General features: G+C 36.6%; 1 pseudogene; it reads left to right on the top strand.

Annotated features, from left to right (window-relative positions):
• The first annotated feature begins 16342 nt into the window (after nucleotides 1–16342).
• On the top strand, nucleotides 16343–17070 carry LOC111517194 (small ribosomal subunit protein uS5-like; annotated as a pseudogene).
• Nucleotides 17071–25926: the final 8856 nt, after the last annotated feature.

Genomic DNA, 25926 nt, shown 5'->3' with positions numbered 1-25926 from the left:
TGATCTTACGAAAGCACAATATGAAATCTTTTTTGTTTTAATTGAAAATTCAGCATCATTTTAAGACTTTCTGTCATAATTTCTGATATTTGAAGATTAAAATTGATCTCGCTATCAAATTTAACTCCCAGATCGCGAATAAATGTTTCTCTGTTAAGAGTTATATTATATTTATTGAAATTGTTAACAAAAGATAATGAATACTTTTCAAATATACGGATATATATATATATATATATATATATATATATATATATATATAAATATATATATATATATATATATATATATATATATATATATATATATAAATATATATATATATATATATATATATATATATATATATATATATATATATATATATATATATATATATATATATAAGATAAATAGAATAATTAGATTAGTACTTTTTTGATCATTTCCATATTGATTTCAATTTAAGAGCCACCGGTATACAGCTGTTTCAGCCTATTGGCCTCGTCAGTACCGGGCAGGCGGTAATCGATTGCCAAAATGAGAAAAACCAAGAAAGTACTTGATAAAAATAGCTGCGTAAACGCAAGCCAAACAAAAGTGGAACCACCTATTGGTGTGACACCCAAGTCAACTTGCCAAGTTACAACAACATATATATATATATATATATATATATATATATATATATATATATATATATATATATATATATATATATGTGTGTGTGTGTATGTGTGTGTAGAGCGTAGAGTTGCTGATGATTCTAACATTGTTTTTGTGCAGTCATTGCAACTGACATTACACATCGCGTGCTGTTGCACAGCCGTGGTGGATTAAAATCACGAAGCGATTCAACCTTCACTTATAAAGTATACAGTAGCATGCCTGGCAAATTCAATGCGTTCAATAACTCTGTTGAATAATTCATAGACCGGTAGACGCCTGGCGGGGAAAAACTGATCTATGATATGGGTTAAAATGATTAAATGGGTATAAAAAATAGGGGATGGTGATGGAAGGGTAAAAAATTGAGGGTTATGCACACATCATAAAACATAAAATTTAAAAATTTTATTCAAAAATTTCAAAAACAAGTATGGGGTGAGTGTAGGTCCACAGCACTTTGCCATATGTGACCCATTATACATCCTCCCGAGGAGTTGTCCTTCTAGGTCATCGTCTATCCTATCCTTTCCAGGTCACTGGGAGAGGTTTCCTTTATATCGTCAGGTGTAGGCCAAAACTCGCCGAACACACACTCCGGGCACTCGCATAGGACATGCCTAACAGTCTCATCTTCCTGTTCACACATCCTGCATAGAGGTGTGTCCACTAGCCCCATATTATGGAGGTGTTTCCTCAGTTGAAAATGGCCAGTCAAAGTGCAATCTTGCCAGGGTGATCCTGGCAAGATTGCACTTAGGGGTATGAAAAATAAACTAAAACCTATTCTCAGACCTACCGATTATACATATTAAATTTCATAAAAATCGGTCAAGCCGACATGAGAATTTCATATACCTTTTAGGTTGTGGAAGGTTATAAATCCAAAAAAACAGCAGGAAGTATCGAGTCCTCCACAAAAAATTTCTTTCAAAGAATACTAATCGTTTTTATTTCACTCTCATATGGACAAATCAAATACGTTTCATGAATGAACTGAAGCCGAAGTAATAGCTAAAAAAATATACTCTTTCAACCCAAACATTACATTTCCCCAACTAATAAATAAATCAATAGCGCCACACATGCCTACCGACGTACAACCGTTAATGAACCAGGCAAAATAAACAAATCGGACAATACGGAACTCCTGTTTCGTAATTACTACTCAATACAAACAAATTCAAATCAAATAAACAAAACGAAAACAATCCGTAACAGCAACAGGTGGTTCGGTTGCTATGGTAATCCGTAAATAAAATTCCTGCTGGCATGTGCTTGGCTCCTCGGCGCCCAAAACTGCTTTCCGCGGATCATAGAACGTGGACCGATACCCTGCGTCGAGGCTAGGTTACGCATGCCTTTTCGCATTTTAAATTCTATGTAGGTGCAGCGCGGCAATGTCAGTAGATAAGTTATTCCCCGATTCCTGCTCATTTCTTGTATACAGACTTTGAATTGGAAGAATGGGATTGACGTTGAAGTGAATCAAATATTTTGAAGAATAAGGCCGGTCACTCACGTACAGTTTCAGCTGACAGTATAAATGAACAGCTGACTGACTGTCAGTTAACACCAGGGTTTCTAATTTTCTGCAATTACATTGAAGGTAGCAAAGTAAAAGCACTTGATGCTAAAATAAAATACAATTTGGTTTTCTTCATTAATATGTTTAACACCCGTGATGAACGGTTCCGGGCGTTAGAAAGAAAACGCTTTTTTTTGTTGAAAATTGGCTTTATTCATCAACGGAATCTCCATTAAGAGTCACACAATAATTTCAGCGTCGCTCTAACATTTCGAAATCGTTTTTGTAAAACGATTAATCTTTTGCTTCAAAGTAGTCCTCAGTTTCAGCAATAACCTCTTCGTTCGAGCGGAATTTCTTCCCGGAAAGCATTATTTTGAGGTCTGCCTAGTCGCTGGGAGCCAAATCTGGCGAATACCGTGGATGTTAGAGAAATTTGAAGTTCAATGCATGTAGTTTTGCCATTGTTTTGATTGACTCGTGACACAATGCGTTGTCTTGATGTAACAAAATTATTCTCTTTGCCATATGTGGTCATCTCTTTGCAATTTCGGCCTCCAAACGCTCCACTAGGGCTATATAATATTCACTATTGATGGTATTCCAGCCGATTGTTGTGGTTTCGGGCGCTTTGAACGACGGTGACCAGTTAATCTACACTCAGATGACGATCTTTTCAATTACGAAGTGAAGTGATGAATCCATGTTTCATCCATTGTCATATATTGATGCAAAAATTCCGGTTTGTAATGTTTAAACATGGCCAAACACTGCTCAGAATCATCAAGACGTTCTTGTTTTTTGTGAACAGTGAACTCTCGCGGTACCTACGTTGAACAGATCTTGCTCATAGTCAAATGATCATGTAATATAAAGTCAACACATTCTTTTGATATCTTTACACTTCACTTTTCGATCATTCAAAACGATTTGTGGATTTTCTAAATTTTTTCTGGTGTTACTGCCTCATTTGGACGTCCACTGCATTCTGCATCATCGGTATTTCTTTGACCACGTTTGAAGTCAGCAAACCAACGTTTAATTGTTGTTTCTAATGAAGCGGAGCCCTTAATAGAAAATTTTATTGAAGGACATTGACTGGCGCCATTGGCCGAGCAGATTGATGGCGTGAATGAGAAATTTTCTCTCTACGTTTTTCACCACTTTCATTTGTAACTAACGTTATTGCAGTTTCGTCCTATACGGACATTTTCAAGCTTATACAATAAAAGTGGTAAAAAACATAGAAAGTTTAATTTATCTTTCATTCATTATAATTTCCTACCACGTATTAACGACTACATCCATCAATTCATAGAAATATTCTCAATAGTTCTGTCAGTGGTACTTCAAGATACAAAGATGACGGATGTATCGAGCTGCAAGGAAGGCGAGTCCGTCGGTGAACGGGATTTTGTAACCCTTTTGATTAATTTGTATCGTGACTACCCTGAGTTATGCAAAGTGAAATCAAAGGGGCAATAGAATACATTTTAGCTGACTGACTTGTCCATTTGGTCCAAGTCTCCAGAAAACACTGCAGCCTCTTGGGCTTATTGCGTTTACTCTCCCATCTTTTCATGACACCCATTCCATCAGTCTCGTTCCCTGTACTAGTTTGTACAGGTTTCGTGTTGGATGTTCGTCATATTCTTCTGGACGTAATTGTGTACGTCCATATATTGCCTGCCTCCTGATTCAGTGCCTCACATTCGCATAAGATGTGTAGAGCTGTTTCTATCCCTTCGTTGCATAATCTGCAGCTGAGATCTCCATTGTACAGCCCCATTTTATTCAGGTGTCCTTTAAGCGGACAATAACCGGTTAGTAACCTTGTGATTATTCTGAGCCGATCCCTACTATATTGAAGTAGTTCTTCGGTTCTTTTCTCGGACGGTTCCCTAATGAAGGTTCTACTTTGTACTTTTGTTCAGTACTCTCTGTGATTCTTATTGGTCCATGTCCTAATCTGGTTTCGTACCAATGGTTTTGGTACCCCCAGAGCTGGTTCAGGACCTATATATGAAGTTGATGACCCTTGTCTAGCGCATTCATCAGCTTTATCATTACCTGTGATTCCTGAATGCCCTGGTACCCAGTAAAAAGTCAATTTGTTCCTGTTTGCAAGTTCATTCAGTTCTTCATGGCATTCCCAGACCAGTTTTGATGTCACCTTCGAGTTTGTCAGAGCCCCTGGTGCGCTCTTGCTGTCTGTTAAAATATTGATCCGCTCATTTCTTTGACAATAGTTCACATAAATTTCCAGTCTTCCAAATCCATTCCTGAAGCTACGTATCTTATTGTTATGGAAATTCTTAGACTGACAGGGACTGCTTCACGCATTAAAGTGTCTTTTATTACAATTTTTGTCAGAATTAACTGAAGTAAATTATCAAAACTTTCCTGGTCCATTCTGAGAAAAGTTTTGTAGTCATCTGGTTCCGTATCTCGCAGAAGGTTTGATAAATGTTCGTGAGTAAAACGACTTCTCAGTTTGTACCATTCTTTGGATCAGCGTCTTTTCTTTCCTCTTCTTTTCTTTCTTCTGATTGCAGACAGCCAAAGTTAAGGCGAGAAAGCCCAAATCAGTATTCGAAATCATTTTAATAAAAAAATATGTCACGGTCCTTTGAAATACTCCCACTGAATGAGTTTGACAAAATGATTGAAGCAACATGGAAGCAACATTGACACAACGATCAATCGAAATCACCAATAATATTGACAATATTATTGACCGTCTATGGACCCCTTAACACTCTTCAAGCCATTGCTTTGCTTGAATGGTATTTTTTCCCTCAAGAATCAGTGTAAGATTAAAACACGAAATTGTTTTTGATCCATTGTTTTGAAAATAACAAAAGTAGTGTCACACTCTTAGTACAATAACTCACAGAGTTGTGAGTAGGATATCATGAAATTTCAACAACTTTCTTTTGAAGATTAGTACCTACTAACTGAAAATTGTTAAATATTTGATACATCTTCTGGGTTGATAGGTAGAATTAGAATCTCTTTTCCTACACCAGAACAAAGCGCGCTTCGCTAAAAGTTAGTATCATCAGACTCGTCTAGTGATGATGCTAGTGATGATGATTAAGACATACGTCGAGGAATATTATATTTATTCTGGTGTGGATAGAGTGTTTTCGATAGATACATTCTCCTGGATTCAATAGCGGTTTTCTCACATTCGCATAGGACATGGCGGACTGTCTCTGTTGCCTTGTTGTGAAATATGGAGCCAAAGACTCTGTTGCCTGTGTGTGAAAATGTTGATCATTTCGTTGGGGCCTCAAATTGATGTTCCTAGCAGCTTCAAATCAATGTACTCTGCCGCCAGAAAGATGGATGTATAATGAACAAGCGGGTAGCTGTAATGTATTTTTTTACCCGCACAGTACATTCCAGTGACTGTTCCATGTTCAATTTTCAATCTTCTTCTTCCGAATACGTTCAATACTAATTGTTCACTGCAAGCAAAAGTAGAAGTATACACATAAATATATATTATTTCACTATATCTTCAGTAGTTTGGATTCCTTTTTTCGCCTCTTATCGTCTCGTTATAAATTTTTAACCAGCTTAGCATTTTTGTTGTTATAAGATTCGATTTCAACCATAATTATTATATAAAGAGAAATAGAATAATACCTAGCCTTATAATGAAATGCCTGTAACATTTTTTGAAGTATTTTACAAAAATATATTCGGGTGATCCCTTTCAGTTAGAAGTTCGAATCGACAGATAATGTGGATCAAAACAGGCACTCAAAATATCCATGAAATACTACTGAAACGTTTAACAAATTTGGTTATCATGAAAAAATTACAACTTGCAGCCAAAATTTCACCACCGATAAAACATTCGAAATTGAATTGCAGAATTTTGTGTATTTACGGTTTCTATTCAAAGACCAAAAATGGTCCATTGCAAAGTCAAGCATTCACATCGATCGCCAAGCGAAATTCGTCTTGTCTTTCTCTGCAGCTCTCATTGCAAATTTAAACTGGTTTCAACTTCTTCATTGTATTGTAATTGTATCATTAGGGCACTAATGAAATAACTTTTAAGTGATTTGAATCTTACCTCACCGGTAGAAGTCAAATAGTTAAAATGCCTACTTCATTATCAACTGCAGCTAGTATAAACAGTAGTAATAGACCCTCAAGGGTCTATTCTTGACCCCATTATCTTTCTTTTGTATATAAATGATCTGAAATAATTAAATATATAAGGAAATATTCGTCTTGGCTTTCTCTGCAGCTCTCACTGCAAGTTTTAACTGGTTTCAACTTAGCATTAGTTCTTGAGTTCTTGGTGTATAATAACTTTTCTTTTTTGATATTGGGGGGTATAAAACTTATATATATATATATATATATATATATATATATATATATATATATATATATATATATATATATATATATATATAAAATCTAGAAAGGTTAATGCAGTCAAGCTGCTGGAAAATAATTCCATGAAAATCAAAAAATAAATAGATAAGTACTCTTTGATCATTCCCATATTGATTTCAATTTAAGAGCCACCGGTATACAGCTGTTTCAGCCTATTGGGCATCGTCAGTACCGGGCAGGCGGTCCTCGATTGAAGACAAAATGAGAAAAAACCAAGAAAGTACTTGATAAAAATAGCTGCGTAAACGCAAGCGAAACATAAGTGGAACCACCTATTGGTGTTACACCCAAGTCAACTTGCCAAGTTTTTATGTCAGTGTCGGTTGATTGGTCAAACCAATGCAATTGGAAAATTCTCTGAAGATTCCTGCACTGACGCCTGTCGGGTATAATCCGACGCCGTTCGTGGTATTAGCCAGTGGAGTATTTGTTTTTTGATAGGCGTCAGTCCATTCAACCTACTGTGTAGTTGTATCCGAGACTGGCTGAACATTTAAAGTTCCTTTCTTTAGATTTGTTTACTGCCAGTCTTCAAGCATAGCTCACTGACTAATAAGAAAGTGTTTCTTCCTTATTCAGAGGAATCGGGTAAATTTCGGATATGCAGTTGGTTTGTATCTCGTTCACTAGATGAAGTGCCATTTTTGTTGTTCGCACCAACTCAAGACGAGGAATGAAGTAGTGTGATAGAATTTCGATTTTCAATTATGACATATCATTTGACTTTAGGCCGATGATGGTCACTATCTTGCACTGACGAGTGGCTAAAGAGCCCAAAACCGGCCTGCTAGTGTGCCCGTTCCAAAATTGAAGGTCGACTCTTTCAGTTGTATTGATAATTGCATATGCAGGAAATTTTCTATGAAGATTCCTGCACTGACGCCTGTCGGATATAATCCAACGCCGTTCATGATATTAGCCAGTCGAGTAGTTGTTTTCTGATAGGCGCAGTCCATTCAGCCTACTGTTTAGGTATATCCGAGACTGGCTTGAACATTTAAAGTTCATTTCTTTAGATTTGTTTACTGCCAGTTTTCAAGCGTAGCCCACTGACTAATAAGAAAATAATTTTTATTGCTTTTCGCAACTGGTTTCAAATTATCATCAGTGCCAAACAACTGCAAAGCATCCTAACAGCCTATATGTATAAAAATTGAAGTAAATTATTGCCACATTTTTTATCAGATTCAAAATCGTTTAGTTTCTTTGTTTCTCGCCATTTACTATTCATTACAAAAAAAAACATTCTCTGTGTAAATGCTGACGTGACGGTAAATTACTTTATGCAAGTTTCAACAATCATCAGTCTTATTGAATACTTGTTGCCATTTCTGTACAGTAGATAATTTCGCAAAACCCTTAGAACTAACTGTTTGATTATGAAGTTTGTTTAATAAAGCAAATTATCCATTAAAGTCAACCATATCTATATCAAGTTTTCGCTAATTGAAATTTTTATTTGTATAGGGTCTTCCAACAGAGAGCTCCAAACTTTGACAATTGATAATGTCCATCTTGTTGAAGCTATATCTGTTAAATTAATTGTTATCCATTCAGTCGGTTTTGTTGAATCACCATGTACGGATATAGCATTCAACAAACATGCTCTGCTACTCCTGATTTGCTGGTTTCCCCTCGCTGTGTGTGTTTCTTGTGCTCGGCAATGCGAACATTCGATGTTGATGGTGGTTGGATTCGTGGTTCAGATACTGTCCCGTGTGAATGGGTTTTTGGTATACAGATGTTTCCCACTTAGTGTCGGTCCTCTTCACCAATACGCCTAAGAATGGCAATTCGTTGTGGGCTTCCTTCTCCATTGTGAAAGTGATGGAAGGTCTTACGCTGTTGATGTGTTTCAGGAAGGCGTCTAGTTCAGTATTCCCATGGTTCCATATTATGAAGGTGTCATCAATGTATTTCAACCAGACACAAAGTTTCTTGTGGGCTTCTTCAATGGCCAAAGTTTCAAACCACTCCATATATATGTTGGCTATTACTGGTGAAAGTGGCAATCCCATTGGCAGTCCCTCACCTTGTGTAAAGAATTCGTCCTTCAGTTGGAAATAACAGTTTCGTACACAGCATCCTAGTAATTCCATGATTACTTCTATTGGTAAATTCGTTCTATCTTTCAGGTCCTCGTCTTTTTGTTCAATTTTGTTCAATTTTACTTGTATTTTATTTCACTATTATTCCATTTCAGGTTTTTTTTCTTCAAATAATTGTTTTTTAGGTATTCATTTTATTCTTCTTCTTCAATTTTCAATTCTTCTTTTTTATATATTTCAGGGATTTCATATCATTTAATTATATCAGACAATGGAAGTCCGAATTAATGAAATTGAAAAAGTCATTGTTTGGTGTGTATTTTGGGCTAGGGACGTCATCGTTCCATATTTCTTTGAGAACGACGTTGGCCATAGAGTGATTCCTAGTAAGATAAAAGCAATAAGTTACTCCCTTCAGGAATTCTTCTGGTGTTTTCTGCGATACGAGCAAGGAATTTAAAGTTTCTTCATCGGCAACAACGCTCGGCAAACAAAGCGATTCTTCATTTCAGACACAAAAGGAACATAAAACTCGACAAACCCCGTCCCGTGTTTAATCATCTCATCTCGAATGCGATTTTTTTTCTCCTACCTGCGCGGTTAGTCTTTATGTCTGCATAAGTTCTTTGGTTCTTAGCGCGTTGGTTATTCGCAAGTTACCGCTTATGATCAGGCATTTCAGATGCAAATTCAAATCGGCGATTATCCGAAACTTTTAGATTATAGAGCGTTTTCGATTGTCTCAAATTATATGTTCTCAAAGCTCGAGCGAGAGAACAGGTGATCCTGGAACCCATTTTTTATGTCTAGAGGCTGGTATCATTCAGATAAATATGTATTCAAGTTTACATCGACTTTTCGAATATAGAACGAATGAAAGCGGTTTCTATATACTTATTTCAAATAAATTGAATACTACAAAACATATAAATTATTACTAGTGGCTTCAATGGCAATTATTATTATTCACAACACAACAAAGTTTTTGTTTCGGGGTTGAAATTAGATGATTTTAATGTATTTCCACGTGTTGAAACCGAAAGTGACCATAAAAATTATATATTAGCTCTTGTTTTCAAGATATAGTATCATTATATTATATATATGTATATTGAGTTTTCAACAAATGAAATATTTCATCACCAACAGTTGGTACACATGTTTGTTTACATAACACCCCTCTCATCAGCTGTTCTTAAGTAGTAAACATAACCTATGTGAGTTTGTCAATTGTACGCACGTGGTTGCTATTGAAATTATCGTGTGAAGTTGATTTTTAAATTAATTTAAGTGCTGATCTGAAATGCCTCGAAATTGTGTGAATTCTGTCGATAGCTTTTGCTATATATGTGGTGAAATAACATTTAAGGCTCAGAAACGTAAAATGACACCTATCGTTAAGACAGCCTATGAACATTATTTTGGTGTGAAAGTTGGGGACCAAGATAAATCATGGGCTCCTCATATATGTTGTGATTCTTGTTCCGTCATATTGCGAGAGTGGCTGAAAAATAAAAACCGGGCAATGGCTTTTGCAGTACCTATGGTTTGGCGTGGGCCTACCAATCATACAGACGACTGTTATTTCTGCTTAACTCCTCCCATTAAGCAAGGTTTATCTATGAAGAAAAGAGGAACGGTTAAATACCCTAATCTCCCATCTGCTCTTCGGCCTGTACCACACTCAGATAATTTGCCAGTCCCTTCTCCACCCCAAAACTATGAAATTTTAGAGGAAGGTGATGAAGACTGTTTAGAAGGAGCAACCCATCCTTCTACATCCTATGACCCTGATTTTGAGGTAAGCGATAGGTCTAGTGATCCGCACAGAATTAGTCAAGCAGAGTTGAGTGACCTTATAAGAGATCTTCGCTTGTCTAAGGCAAAGGCTGAGCTGTTAGGGTCAAGACTCCAACAGTGGAATCTTCTAAAACATGATGTGAAAATATCTCAGTACAGACAGCGTCAAAAAGATTTGCTTCCTTTATTTGAGAAAAAAGAAAAACCTCGTAGTTTATTCTGATGTTAATGGTTTGATGGACTGCTTGAATTTGGATCACACTCCATCTGAATGGAGACTGTTTATAGACTCTTCAAAACTAAGCTTAAAAGCTGTACTTCTGCATAATGGAAATCAGCTACCCTCTATTCCTATAGGTCATGCAGTTCACATGAAGGAAACGTATATAAATATGAAAACACTTCTCCAATCAATCAAATATGAACAACACAAGTGGCACATCTGTGGTGATCTGAAAGTCATTGCTATACTCCTAGGAATGCAATTAGGGTTCACCAAGTACTGTTGTTTTTTGTGTCTGTGGGACAGTCGGGATAGAAAATCTCACTATAAAAAAATGAACTGGCCTACACGAGACCTAAACCCTAATGAGAAAAATGTAGTTTACGAGCCTCTTGTAGATCCTAAGGATGTTCTCCTTCCCTCATTACATATTAAGTTGGGACTAATGAAAAACTTTGTGAAGGCCATGGACCAGGAAGGACAAGCTTTTAAGTACTTCAGAGCAAAGTTTCCCAGGTTGAGTGATGCTAAAGTCAAGAAAGGCATCTTTATTGGGCCTCAAATCCGTGAAATCGTGAATGATCCTGCTTTTGACATGATTTTAACAGGAAATGAAAAAAGAGCCTGGGAAGCCTTCAAGGGGGTTGTACATGGGTTTTTAGGTAACAAAAGAGATGATAACTTCACAGCATTGGTTAAAGAGCTTCTTCAAGCTTACCACCAACTTGGATGCAACATGTCCTTAAAAATTCATTTTCTTCACTCTCATCTTAATTTCTTCCCACAAAACTGTGGAGCTGTGAGTGACGAACATGGAGAAAGATTCCATCAAGACATTGCCTTAATGGAACAGAGATATCAGGGCCGTTGGAATGAAGCAATGCTTGCAGACTACTGCTGGTCTGTGTGTAGGGATGCTCCAGAAGTGTTTTATAAAAGACAAGCTAAACGACAGCGATCTTACAATGAATCGGATGGACTTAATTGAAATTTGGTGGTACAAACTTCTTTTATGTGTCAAAACACTAAGAATGATGTTTTTTTTATTAATTTTGTACTTGAAATATTCTAAAAGAAACATAACAATATTGTTTTATGAACTTTCACTTTTCACGTATAGTATAACTATTCTTTAAGATTAAGTACTCTGTATCTCAAAAACCAGAGCTAATAAAAATTTTTCATTGTTATTTTCGTTTTTATCACCCCAAAATTAGTAGAAATTGACTAATTTAGTGTAGGAAACATTCAAAAAATATTTTTTTGTTGTGTTATTAATGATTACGTAAAACAGGCAGACAATCTTCAGAAGTCCTCAGAAAGAACCTTAATTACAAAGAGGTTCTTAAATGTTAATTTTTTACATTGTTTGAAATCAACAAGTTTTTGAAGCGGGGGCTGAATTATTAACACGCTTATGTTAGCTTCACTTGTATCTTTGTTTTTTGTTTGTAACCGACTCCTTTAGACTCAATTTTGGCTAACTTTAAACGGACAGATGTATTTTAAACTTTATACACTTATCAAGAATCGGTGACAATACAATTATTTCATAGGTTTATCAGGATTACCATAAGTTTATCAGGATTGCCAGGAATAAATAATTTCTTCACACAGTGTCTGTGTGAGAGAAAGTGTGGCAACATGCACTGTCTGTGCATGCTTATATATTTTATATTAATACAAACTGGCTTGAAATAGTAGGCCAAACTAGAAAGTGGAAAATAAATAATAGTTTAGAAAACCAAAAACCACGTTTTAATAGCAAAACAAACTAAAAACTAAAAAAAAATTCGAAACTAATTTACCATTGTGCCTAATAAGTCCTATGGCTTGATGAAAGTAATGACTTTCAATAAGTCTGAAATCAGAGTAAATCTATTTACAAAAAAACTAATCACAGTATTGCAGACAAATTTATCTTAATAAATGTAAATGAGGCAAAAGTCGTCAATGAAAATAGTAAGTACAGTCAGTATGCCAAGAAGTCTTGAGATAAACCAAGTATGCATTTCAAAATTCGATTCGACCTATAGTTACTTACACGATCTTCATCGGACCAGACCCTGTCATTAGCATCGCTTTAGGTTTTACCAAACAAACATTGAACACCTGGATGGCAAGAAGTTTTAAGGACTTCTGGCAAAATCTTCCAGGATTGGCTCACTCACCTTTTGAAGCTTGAAACCAAACAGTTGTTGGACTACAGTAGGGATGAACTACTATGTCTAACAGGCCTCCTCACAGGTCACTGTCGTCTGAATCATCGTATGTAGAGACTCGGACTGTCATAAGACAGTGTGTGCCGCCTTTGTTTGGGAAATTATGAAACAGCAGAGCATATACTTTGTGCCTGCCCTGCAGCGGACCGAATCAGGTTTTCAGAGTTTGGCAGAACCACACAGTTACCATCTGACCTGGAAGATCACTCACCAAATAAACTAATCGGCTAAGTTGAGAAGCTGGGTTTATTTGGTAGAGTTTGAATAAGTGTAAACCACAATAAACCCTAACCTAACCTAACCTACTTGGACGATTCTTTTTGTTCGTTTTTGGACACAGACTGAGCTGGAGACATTTTCCAGAAAAACAAATCATTATTCATCATTTTATCAGGACCATGAGTTTTGTTGATGTTTAGATGTTTAACAATTCATTCAATTAGACTATGTCAAAATGTCATTTCCCACAATGAGGATTGTACAATGGCATCAGAGTTTTCCTTGAAAATTATAACACAAGATCCCAAATGTATCTCTGTTAATGTTATTATACCTCATTCTCATGTTAGTGGTGAATTTGTGTACTGGGTAAAATTTTGATTCACTGAATCAAATGTAGATTCTCAGATAACAGGGTTATACTTTCAGAAGATCGACAAATTATGTAGCTAAGTCAAGACTTGTAGTTGGCTTGATTATAATTTGAGTAAAGTACCTGCTCATGTCGAAAGAGGCAGTATTCATTTTGAAAATTTGGGACAGTTGTTAATTTAGGCATTGAAACCAACAGATATGGAAATTTTGTCACTGATCGATTCGATGTTTGAAAAAATTGCTTCTGCATTGTGTTACTACAAGATCAACAGAACTAGTGAATTTTTGCGTTATCTTATCACATGCCATTCAAATTTTCGGGTTATGTTGCTTTCTCATGTTGGCAAAACTGGTTGCTTCGAACAAAAATAAGTAAGAAGGAGAAGTTTACAAAGTGATGTCATCCTGTAATGGAATTTGTAGCCCGGATATAGACAATTGACGATGTTAGTTATAACACAAACTTTGGTTTCGGTAAGTGTTAGCACTTAACATTAGCATTAAGCACGTCCTATCTTTAAATTCAAATAAAACAAAGTGTGTGAGATATATCATCAAAATTTTTCATTCGTTTGAAAGACATATTGATGCAATTATGTCTGGAATATAACCTGGATGGAAAATTGACAAGGCGCATGAATCAGGATGATTTTTTCTAGGACAAAACACAAACAGCACGGAAAAATCCTTATGGCGCTCTTAGAGCTGTGCCTATGCGAAGTAGCGATTTGAATCGCATACATTTGGAAAAACGTACTCAGGAAGTGTATTCCACATAAACAGTGAAGTTCGAGGTGTACTAAGTTGAACCTCAAAACGATGAGCAGCTACAGTCCTACGTGTATTTCTGATATGCACTGCTCTTGGTGGAATCAAATGTGCCAAGTCACTTGAACAATTTCCGTGAAAGTATCTATAGAAGAGAGACAAATCTCCAAATTTTCTTCGATGTTCCAGACTGTCGAAGTTGCAAGTGATGTTCGCGTCTCCAATCAGGCGGATGGTTCTTTTCCGGATTGGAATCCAGCAGCTTCAGTGTATGTTTTGGAGCGGAGCTCCATACATGAGAACAATACTCCAAAGAAGGTCTGATTTGAGCTTTATAAAGCATCAAAAGTTGTTGAGGTGTGTACATTTTTCTGGTTTTGAATAATGTTCCGAATTGCAAAGGCTGCTTTTGAGAAGCAGCCTTTGCAATTTCAGAGACATGATTGTGTCAAGACATATTGGTGTCTATTTTAACACCCAAAAACCTTATCGATGCTGGAAGCGAATGTTCTGAACTGACATTATTATATCCGGTTCGGAGACATTTATCTTTTTGGAGAGAACCGGTGCCTGGGTTTTTGTGGCATTGAATTGAACCTGGTTACTTTCACCCCAATTCGAAATTACTTCTAGATCCTCATTAAGATTTGCAACCTCCTGCTACCGGTGAAGATGTGCCTCAGTAGCCGACGTCCTGGAATCCAAAGCAAAGCAATATATTGGATTCTGGTTTTTTTCAAATAAGTCGTTGATATACAATAAAAAGAGGATTGGAGGCAATACGGATCCCTGGAAACACCAGCGTTGATGATGAAAGTATTCGAGAGATATCCATCGACTGCCATTTGCATTTCCCAAGAGCAATACAACCAGATCATCCAATTCAAGCCAAAAGAAGTTGGTACTCATAGATCTATAGTGCTTGCCATTGACACTGATGGCTTGGCCAACGTCGTTCTCAAAGAAATATGGACCGATAACGCCACCAGCCCAGATTCTACACCAAACAGTGACTGTTTCGGTATAAATGGGTATACATGGATGTCGTACCAAATTCGACAATTCTGTTTGTTCACGTGCCCATTCATTTGTAAATGTGCCTCATCGTTGAAGATGATTTTTCGATGAATATTAGAGTCAATTGCCCACTGATCTAGATCCCATTCAGTGAACACACATCGTTGTCTATGGTTGTTTACCTTCAGTTCCTGGGTCAGTTGAATTTTGTATGGGGGCAGGCTCAAGCCATGACGCAAAATTCGCCAAGTTGTGGTCTGAAAAAGGCCGAGTTCTTGTGAACGACGGATTCTCCTGCACACTTTCACAGACAGTGTACGGGTGTTGGTCGATCGTTCACTGAATCAGTGGACTCAAATGCATCCCCAACATTGCGAATAGTCTTTTTGTTAGGACGATTATGGCTTTCGTAATATGGACGAAGCGCGCGGTACGATGCCTGAACAGAACACCCATTTCGATTGTTTTATTTGCATGGAGTTGTTGAATGCTACATAAGGCAAAACATATTGAATAAATGACAACTAATTTGACACATGTAGCTTCAACAAGATGGCCGTTATCAATTGTCAAAGTCCCTTTTGCTATAGTATGTACTAGTATCTACGTGAAACTACTACCACTACTATACATTAGTATATAGCAGGTTGCGAAGATGTTGGTTCAAATGAATTATAATTTGATTCAAAAAAAAATTAAGCCCTCCAATGTTGCTCTACTGACAGGGTATTCACTTTTGAAAAGTTGGTAGAAAATCCCTGATGGATTTCTCAAAATAATTTAATAGCAACTCTACGATGACGACCCCGAATTAGCCTCCACCTCGGAGAAACGATTGGGGAAACACTTTATTTTTGGAGTTTTGAGATTCTATTAGCGCATTTTCTAATTCACCCTTGAAATAGATAACCTCATGACAGACGATACGATGGTATATCACGGAGGGGGCTGAATGATACGAAAAAGGACTTTTTTCAATATTTCAGAATTGATCCCATTCATGGTGGTGGATTCGGTGGTGGTAGTAGAGAAGGTGGCCGAGGGGGCCCAGAGGTCGTGGACGTGGAGGCGGTAGAGGCCGTGGTCGTGGAAAGGAAGACCAGAAGAAATGGGTGCCTGTAACTAAGCTAGGACAGTTGATAAAAGATGGTAAGATCCGCTCTTTGGAGGAGATCTACCTGTTTTCTTTACCAATCAAGGAGTATGAAATCATCGATTTCTTCATTGGGTCAGAACTGAATGATGAGGTTTTGAAGATCATGCCTGTTCAGAAACAGGCTCGGGCTGGCCAACGTACTCGTTTCAAGGCTTTCGTAGCTACTGGTGATAGCAAAGGCTACATCGGTTTGGGAGTGAAGTGCCGCAAAGAAGTTGCTACCTCTATCCGTGGAGCCATAATTTCAGCCAAGCTTTCTGTCGTACCAGTCCGTAGAGGATACTGAGGTAACAAAATTGGTCAACCCCACACAGTGCCTTGCAAAGTCACCGGAAAATGCGGGTCTGTGTACTGGTATCGTTTCTGTCCCTGTTCCCAAGAAATTACTGCAGACTGCTATACATCAGCCAAGGGCGCCACCGGTACGCTGGGTACTTTCGCCAAGGCAACTTATGCAGCAATTGCCAAGACTTATGCATACTTAACGCCAGATTTGTGGAAGAAGATGCCTCTTACCAAGACACCTTACCATGAGTTTGCGGATTACCTGTACAAAAATCACCGCAATGAATCTGCCGCAGCACGTACTGAAACTGCTTAGATCGTGTTTAACAGCAATGTTGTAATAAAAGCATTAAATATATATACCAGAGTGATCCACACGTGATCCACCCGAGTTGCCGGGGTCTTTCAACCGCTCTTAGGATGAGTTTCTTATCCAACGCGGTCAGTGCTGTAGTATCGAAGGATTCGAGGGTTCCACAGGCATTGTATTGGTTATAATAAACGGTCGGGAATTGATATTGTGTTTAATTTATTCGCCGTTGTTATTATTGTTTTCAGTTTTTGCAGTTGGTTATAAGTAACTTACCACAAAATCTTCTGCAATATCCTTAAATTTCGTTTTTATATGAGCGCACGTCTATGGTGAAAGAACGAAATCGGCTCCGCACTTCGTTTCGAGGTCACCGAAAACTCTGTGAATTTACGAATGACACTAGTGGGAGTGGACCCACTTGTTGATATTTACTATGTTCATACTGATAAGGAGAGCCAGCAGGAAATTATCGGGATACAGAGTTGGGTAAATTGAGATACCATCAAGCTGGAAAACTATATCTGAAAATACACAGGAGAAAATATATTTAAAGTGATCATTTGAAATAGGAAATGAAGAACTGCTCTAAATGAGTAGGAATCGGTTCAGAATGAATCCAAGGCACTCTAATCATTCCATTTGGAAGACCTTTGAACAAAATCTTGCCATATAATGGAGACTTTAGCTGCAGTCCGTCAAGTTTCATGGGAAAAACATGAATATGAAAGAATACGAAAAACATTCAACAAAGCTCTGTAAAAAATAGTACAAGAAACAGGTATTTCACAATATTTCACCAGCACGATTGTTTGAAATTATCAGGAGTACAATTTGATATTGATTGATTCTACAATAATGAATATACTTCTCAACCATTCCGTATCGTATATATTCGTGTGGTTACCGGTATCAGTAGGACATGAAACTCGTGATCGAAATCAAGGCTCCAACCCAATTTTCTGTAACCCAATCGAATGTATCGGAGCAGTTCTTTCCAGTTCTGCACAACGCTGTATGTAAATTAGAAACTGCGACCTCGTTTCGAAAGATGTTGTTGCACAACAATACGACAAGATCAACGACAGTGACGGCAGAAACGAAATTATCATGTTTTTACGCGGCGGCGGAATTGTTGAAATTTTTTCACTTTCGTTCGATTGTTTGCACTGAGTAGTCATGCGAATAACATACAAGGATTGCAGCCAACCTATGAATCTGCCGGAAAAGATATGTGGTAATTTTCCACTGATTATTTCCTTCAGACCGATAAAATGATAAAACAATTGAAGCGATGAGAAGCTTCTTCTCAACAATAACAAAACTGACAACCATTAAATTAAGATCTAGGTGTTACTACTATGATACATTCGCTAGTCTAGGGGACTGGTTAGGTTAGGTTAGGTTAGGTTAGGTTCGGTTAGGAAGAATCAGTCCAGTCATCACCCGAAGACGATTGTAGATACTAACAATCGAAACGTCGTGAACTAACGTGACTTGGAATCTCTCCAATTTTCATTTTTATTTTCTTTTTTCATTTCTTTATTTTTATTTATTCAATTATTCTAATTTTACTTGTATTTTATTTCACTATTATTTCATTACAGGTTTATTTTGGTTAATATAATTGTTATTTTCAGCTATTCATTTTCAATTCTTCATTTTTAGTTGTTTCAGGGATTTCAAATCATTTTATATAGTAGACAATGGAAGTCCGAACCAGTGAAATTCATCATTAAACATTGTCAATCACCTTCAAACAATTAATAATACTAGTAGGTAGTCCTGATAAAGTGATGAATAATTATTATTTTTCCTTCTGGGAAATGACTCCTGTTCAGTCTATGTTCAAAAACAGGTAAGAAGAATCATCTGAGTAACTTTGATCAAATCGTTAGCTATAAATGGTACGAATTATGAATAAATCATTAAATCAACGTAAACTCGAATATTTAGAACCTTTCAGCTGAAATTAATTAACTGAATTGAAGTGTTTGTTAATAAAAGACCTAAAACTGCATTCGATTTTTTCTAATGTATTTATTTACTGAAATGCTTTATATGCTCTGGCGGTAATCACCTGGATTGTGAGGATTGTTCTACTCATTCAATCAACTATATGAACGTTGGTTTGATCCCAAATGTAATGTGAAATTCATTAAATCAATATTTTTCCAACAGTCTGTCACTTGAGAAAAAAGTGTAGTTGAAAACTCAAAAATCTTTGTCACGCTAATTTGCAAGCAGCAGCTATTCGATCTCTGGGTTTTTGTGTTCCAAGGATCCTGAGCTGGGCTGGGATTTTTTATTGTTTTAAACACTCAGTTCTCAAACTATTCGAAAGAAATAGCATGAATGGAAAACATTCTTGAATCCATTTTTCAAGGTTGTTTCTTTCTATTACTTCCAAAAAGTGTATCAAAATATTCCTGTCACAAGTTACAGAAAAAGTGTACTATTCCACTCGCGAATAATGCTCATTACTTCTCGACTGATTTACGATTCTTACCCTCGGCTTAAGTCAACAAGCTTCTTTCTCACTAGTAATTACCACATTTCTCGCTCGTTGAATAATATATTATTACTGTATACAATCAAGTGAAAGAGTCCATGAAGTTACAAGCGTATAAACAAATATCGTTTGGGAAGGAAAAAAAGTCAGTTTAAGGTGACACTAACAATTCATTGTTGAAGGAAATCGTTCATCAGTTTAATTCGATAAAGGAAATATGATCATCTGAGAATATTGGCCTCAATCATGGAGCATGCTGAAGCTTTCTATCCAAAAAAGGCAATGCGGAATGAACTTTGTCATACCAATATTCTTTTGTCTAGAAAAAGAAGGTACACATTTTCAATATATACAACTTCAATCAACTTTTTGATGAGTATAAAAACTGTATTTTCTCATCGATTATTATCATGTTAAAGGCAAAATTTATAAATACGAATGATTGGTAACTTCAATGGTTTATTTTGCATAGCAAATTTTCTATCCTGTATCATTCGCATATAAATTATTTCACTACATAGTCAAATTCCAACTCTTCCATTTTGCACTGAACGCACTTGTTGAGTAAACATATGTTTTCTGGAAAATAGCCTTCGTTTTGACGCCCACGTCATGGATAAGACTTCAAGAGTCATTACGCTTTGACCTCCTGATCTTGTCATGCAACCTATAAGTTCAACAGAATCAGCAAAAAAAAATTTGTTGTCCTTCAACTTTGTTAACGCTACTAGTTGAAAATGTGCAGCTTGTTCAGCAAATTTCAAAAATGACGTCAACTTCGTTTTTAACTCGATTCCAGACATCGTTGCACAATGCAAATCAGATGTGATAATGCTAACAAGAATCTTTCAACATCGTTAAGTTCATGTGGGATTGAGATATTGAAATTATTTATTTTGTTGATCTCACACTCAGAATGATTGGAAATATTTATGGAGCTGAAGGTTCAGTAATATCAAATTACAGAAATTTCAGATACATTAATTCTTTACAGTTGTATAGGGTGAGTCTGAGAAGTGACTGAAATTTCAAATTGAAACTCAAAGGCTTAAAAAACAATGGTTACAGGAAGTCGATAAGCAATGGTAACTTTTTGTTAGTTTTAGTTATTATTGACAAATTTCGTTAACAGCAAATTCAAAAACTTAATAATTTAAAAAAAAAAAATAAAAAAATTATTGAGTTATTTTTAATTGAGTTATTTATTGAGTTAACATTAACAGATTGGACGAGTCTTATGAATGAAAGCAATACGCATTGAACATGGAAACCAATTAAAAACAGATTGTATAGAAAAATACGCAGCTCGTTAACTTTTGGAGGTAACTCACGAATTCATTCAAGCCATAAAAGCATTCTGCTTGCGTTTGAAAATTCTCAGGGATTTTATTTCTTTTAGTGACTTTGGTAATTCATTGTAGAAATAGCTTCCAGCCATATTGGCGATTTTTTATAAAATGAATGTTTACATTTACTTATCCATAAATTATCTTTATTTCTTTTGTTATAATCATGTTTGTCGCTATGTTGGTTGAGATTATTCCTGTTTATGAAAGTATATGTGAGTAACTTCATGAGGTATATACACGTAACCGTCAAAATAATTTTTTAAGGTGTCTCTACAAGAGATATGATAGGAAAGATTGTGAATGCGCCGTATTATTCTTTTTTGAAGAATGAAAAGTTGTTGAATATCATGAGCTTGCCTCATACCACTATACCATACGAAATAGCTCAATAGGCAAATGCATGATACACGTTTAGGAGGGATTTGCGATCTAGAACATTCTTCAAAGAGCACATTATGAATGTTTTAGTTTGCCACAAACATTATCTATTTGTTTATACCAAGAGAGATGTTGATCAAGTACTGTACCCAGAAATTGTGTGTGCCCCTCAAACGATATAACTGGATTTGAAGGTATTCTATATTTGTTGTGGTACTTCACACAAGCAGTCTTTTTATGATTGATGATTAGTATGTTCTTGCAGCACCAGCATTCGAATTCCTCGAGGATGATTTGTATTTTTGGTTTTAGTTCATTTTCGCATTCATCTGAAACAAGTATACATGTGGGCCTGCATCAAAACTTTTCCTCATGCTATTTCATCAGGAAAATCATTTATGAAAATTAAAAAAACAAAGAACCAAGAACGCTTTCTTGACGAGTCTCTACGTCCATGTTAAATTCCTCTGAAATGATATCCTGGATTTTCACTGCAGATTTCCTTCATTCTACAAAGGCTGTAAACAAATTGTTAATATTACCTCACTTAGTGATTGATTTTCGCATTCATCTGAAATAAGTATACACGTGGGTCTGCATCAGAACTTTTCCTCATGCTATTTCATCAGGAAAATCATTTATGAAAATTAAAAAAACAAAGAACCAAGAACGCTTCCTTGACGAGTATCTACGTCCATGTTAAATTCCTCTGAAATGATCTCCTGGATTTTCACTGCAAATTTCCTTCGTTCTACAAAGGCTGTAAACAATTTGTTAATATTACCTCATTTAGTGATTGATTTATTTCAATAGTTTCATAAATAAAAAATTACGTCATTTGTTTTCGTAGGCAACAGCTAGTCCCTGTACAGCTATCATTTCGGGCATTTCTTCAATTTGAAAAGACGATGTGGGAGCCTGTCTTCATAACTATGAAATGAAGTCAAATATAATTCTATCAATAAATATTACACAATAACTCCATCTCAGTTGCTATACGTGCAAAAATTCACATCTTCGATAATCATTTAAAGGTAATTTGTTATCTTATTAGTAATGTCAACTTTCACATAAAACTGAATAAGTGGAAGTAACAGTGATGTTGAGTCAGAATAATGGAAGCAACCTATATTTTTGACCAAAGTCGACCATTCCAAAGAGTTCCAAAACTATACAGCGCATTTCTTCAATGTTCCCCACCTTTTATTTTTTGAACGGATCAACTCAAGAGATTGAAATTTGAAATAATGAAATTTATGCATGAATACTTTATTTTGAAGTGGAATTGACAAATTAAATTTTCAAGATGGCGACTGGGCGCTGTCTGGGAAAAAAAATAAATGAATAGGGGGTTCTTGTGACACATCATTTTGAAGCTCCTAATGAATACTTCACAACCCTATAATATGAAGTAAACTTCTTCACCTACTACAAAATGGCGGAACATTTAATAATTTTCTGAAGACAAACACATTAATATCAATATTTCTGCCATATTGCAATTTCAACAATCCGATAAGGTTTGTTATTTTTTGTTTATGAAAACGACAAAAAATGTCAGTACGACAATGAACAGCATTGTTCAGTTAGAATATTCTCATTTCGTTTTCGGTTTCATTAGTAGAAAGGTACCAAGTCAACAATCTCTAAAATGATCAATTCTCGGCAATTGGAAGAAAAAATTGAAGCGATTTTTATATACGGTGCGACTCGTAACTTTCACGAGACCGAAAGGATGTTCAATGAACGTTTTCCGAATCGTCTTATCTGTATAAAATATTTGAGGGAACTTGTATCCAAATTCACAACTACCGGTAGTGTACATAACAAAAAGCCCCCAGGTCATCCGTCCATTCCGGAAGAACAGCAAGTGCAAATAATTGGTGAGATGATAGTAAATCCTAGAGAGTCTACTTATTCTGTCGCGAATGTTTGTGAGGTGTCTCCTTCTACTGTGTGGAGACTTTTGAAGAGAATTAGGTATCATCCATACAAAATTAAAATGGTACACCAATTAACTGAAGATGACCCTGATCGAAGAACGGAATTTTGCGAAATCATGACGGAAACCATTGCAAGGCATCCTACCTATCTCCTTCATATTTGTTTTAGTGACGAATGTACATTTTTTTTTAAACAGTTATGTTCACAAACATAATTGTCGTTATTGGAGTGACACCACCCCTCACGTTTTCCGAGAAACACATATCCGGTATCCAGAAAAAATTTACGTTTGGGCAGGAATATTGGGAAAACATATTGTAGGAACTCTATTTATTGATCAAAATTCAACAGGGGAACTGTATTTGAATATGCTGGAAACTACTGTTGACCTTTCATCACTGAAATCGTCGAAGCAAATCCGAATGAATTCGATATGGATATTGTATTCCAACAAGATGGAGCACCACCACATTATTCCAGACAAGTAAGAAACTATTTGGATACTACTTTGCCCGGACGCTGGATTGGCCGTCGAGGTCCTACAGAATGGCCAGCCCGCTCGCCAGATTTTTATGGGGCTATTTGAATCAAAAGGTGTACGGAACTAAACCTGCTTCAATATTGGATACACGGCAGAGAATAATAAATATTTATAGCTATATTGACGTTACTGGGTTCGAAAATGTTCGGCGTGAAATATCTGTAGGCTGTTCAAATGTCAAGAAGTTCAAGGCAACCATTTCGAGCATCTTCTGAACTGATCTCAAGCTTATTACCTCATATCATGTAGTTGAATGTCAATGTATTCAGGCAATTATTGAAATTTCTGCCATTTTGTAGCAGTTGCAGATATTGAAATTATATTCTAGAGTTGTGAAGCATTTATCAGGAGCTTCAAAAAGATGTGACACAAGACCCCCCTTTCCATTTAGATTTTTTCCAGTCGTCGACTTGAAAGTTTGGTCTGTCAATTTCACTTCAAATAAAGTATTCATGTATTACTTTCTTCTTCCCAAATTTAATTTTTTTGACTTGACCCATTCATTAGCATTAAAGGAATGCACTGTATATGAAAAGTGTTCGTTACTAATGACAGATGTAAGAGTTCAACGAAGGTAGAAATCTGCTCCATAACTTTCCACAGTATTTTATCAATAACAACTGCATCAATTATTGTGGTCATCGGTTTTGTATCTTGTGTAAGTTTATTACTAATTTTCCTTAATTATTTTTGGTTGTTTTGGAGTATATAGTGAATGATAGAATTGAAACAACAGGGGTGAAATAAATCCAAAACAAGCACCTTTCCAGAACACCAGAACTAAAACATTCTTCTTGACGCGCCTTTCACAACAATGAATGTTTTGTGAACTTTGCCAGAAAAGTAATTCCAAATAGGAACAACAGGGTCTTCCAAAAGGGATTTCCGAACTTTTACTATTGATAACGGCCATCTTTTTCAAGCTACATCTGTCAAATTAGTTGTCACTTATTCAGTCTGTAATGCCAGATTACCATGGACGGATATGGCGCTCAACAACACGTGCAAATAATAAAGTTGTTTTATTAAAATGTGTGTTCTGTTCAGGCAACGTACCGCCCATTTTGCGGTCACCATAATCGTCCAACCGAGAGGACTATTGGCAATGTGGATAAATTTGAGCCCGCTGGTCAGTAAACGATCGACCAACACCAGTACGTCGACTGAGCGCTAGATTTGCCAAAAACATCGCCGATGTTTTTGGCAAAGAAGGCTCAGGATGTGGAGTGTACTCCAGATCACTAAGCCTAACGATTAAGTGGGAAATGGGAAAAATACCAGCGTGATTCAAACAGAACTGGCGACAGAAAAAATAACCAGAAAAGGAATTTCTGGCAAAAACAGAACAATCTGCACTGACAGCAGACAACCCCTATTAGCCTTGAACAGATAACGTGTTACCTCAGGGCTAGAACTAGAGTGCCACCGAAGTTTTGCCAAAGCCTCAGTAGATAATGATATTATTCTGAGGTGGGTTAAAGGGCACGACAGGAGTGAAGGTAATCGCATTACCGACTCTTCAGCCAAGGAAGCGGCTGGACTAAGAACTTAAGGACCCAGTGGCACCTACGGCCTGATGACTTCGACAATTGCGGAACTAGCCAAATGTTACACCTACGCTTAATTCCTAAAGTGATCGCCCAAGGTGATCCTTGCCAGGATCACCTTGGGCGACTCTGAGACTCTGGTCATCTGGCGATGACCAAAAAAAATCTACGCTTAGCAGTATGATTTCTGACTGGCCACTGTCAACTGAGGAAACACCTCCATTATATGGGGCTAGTGGACACACCTCTATGCAGGATGTACGAAGAGGAAGATGAGACTGTCAGGCATGTCGTATGCGAGTGCCCGGAGTTATCGTCAATAAGAGAGTGTGTGTTCGGTGAGTCTTGGCCTACACCTGCCGATATAAAGGAGATGTCTCCAGTGACCTGTCCACCTTCCTGGAAAGGACAGGATGGACGATGACCTAGGAGGACATCTCCTCAGGAGGATGTACAATGGGTCACATGTGGCCTCACCCTCCCTACTCTACAGATACAGATACGTTAAAGTCATGGAAAATTAGACATTTCGAATACGTTCCGCCCAGAAAAGCCGTGACGGACATTTGAACGATGTTTTTTTCCACACATAACGGCATCAATAGTTCTTTCCAATGAATTAAAAATTCCGATTATA

This window comes from Leptinotarsa decemlineata, unplaced genomic scaffold (genome assembly GCF_025532065.1).
Source record: "Leptinotarsa decemlineata unplaced genomic scaffold, Ldec_3_MD MMD2_P_RNA_scaffold_5, whole genome shotgun sequence".
NCBI classification, from domain to species: Eukaryota; Metazoa; Arthropoda; class Insecta; order Coleoptera; family Chrysomelidae; genus Leptinotarsa; species Leptinotarsa decemlineata.
The sequence above is the reverse complement of the archived record's forward strand: the minus strand, read 5'-3'. Positions and strand labels throughout refer to the sequence as shown.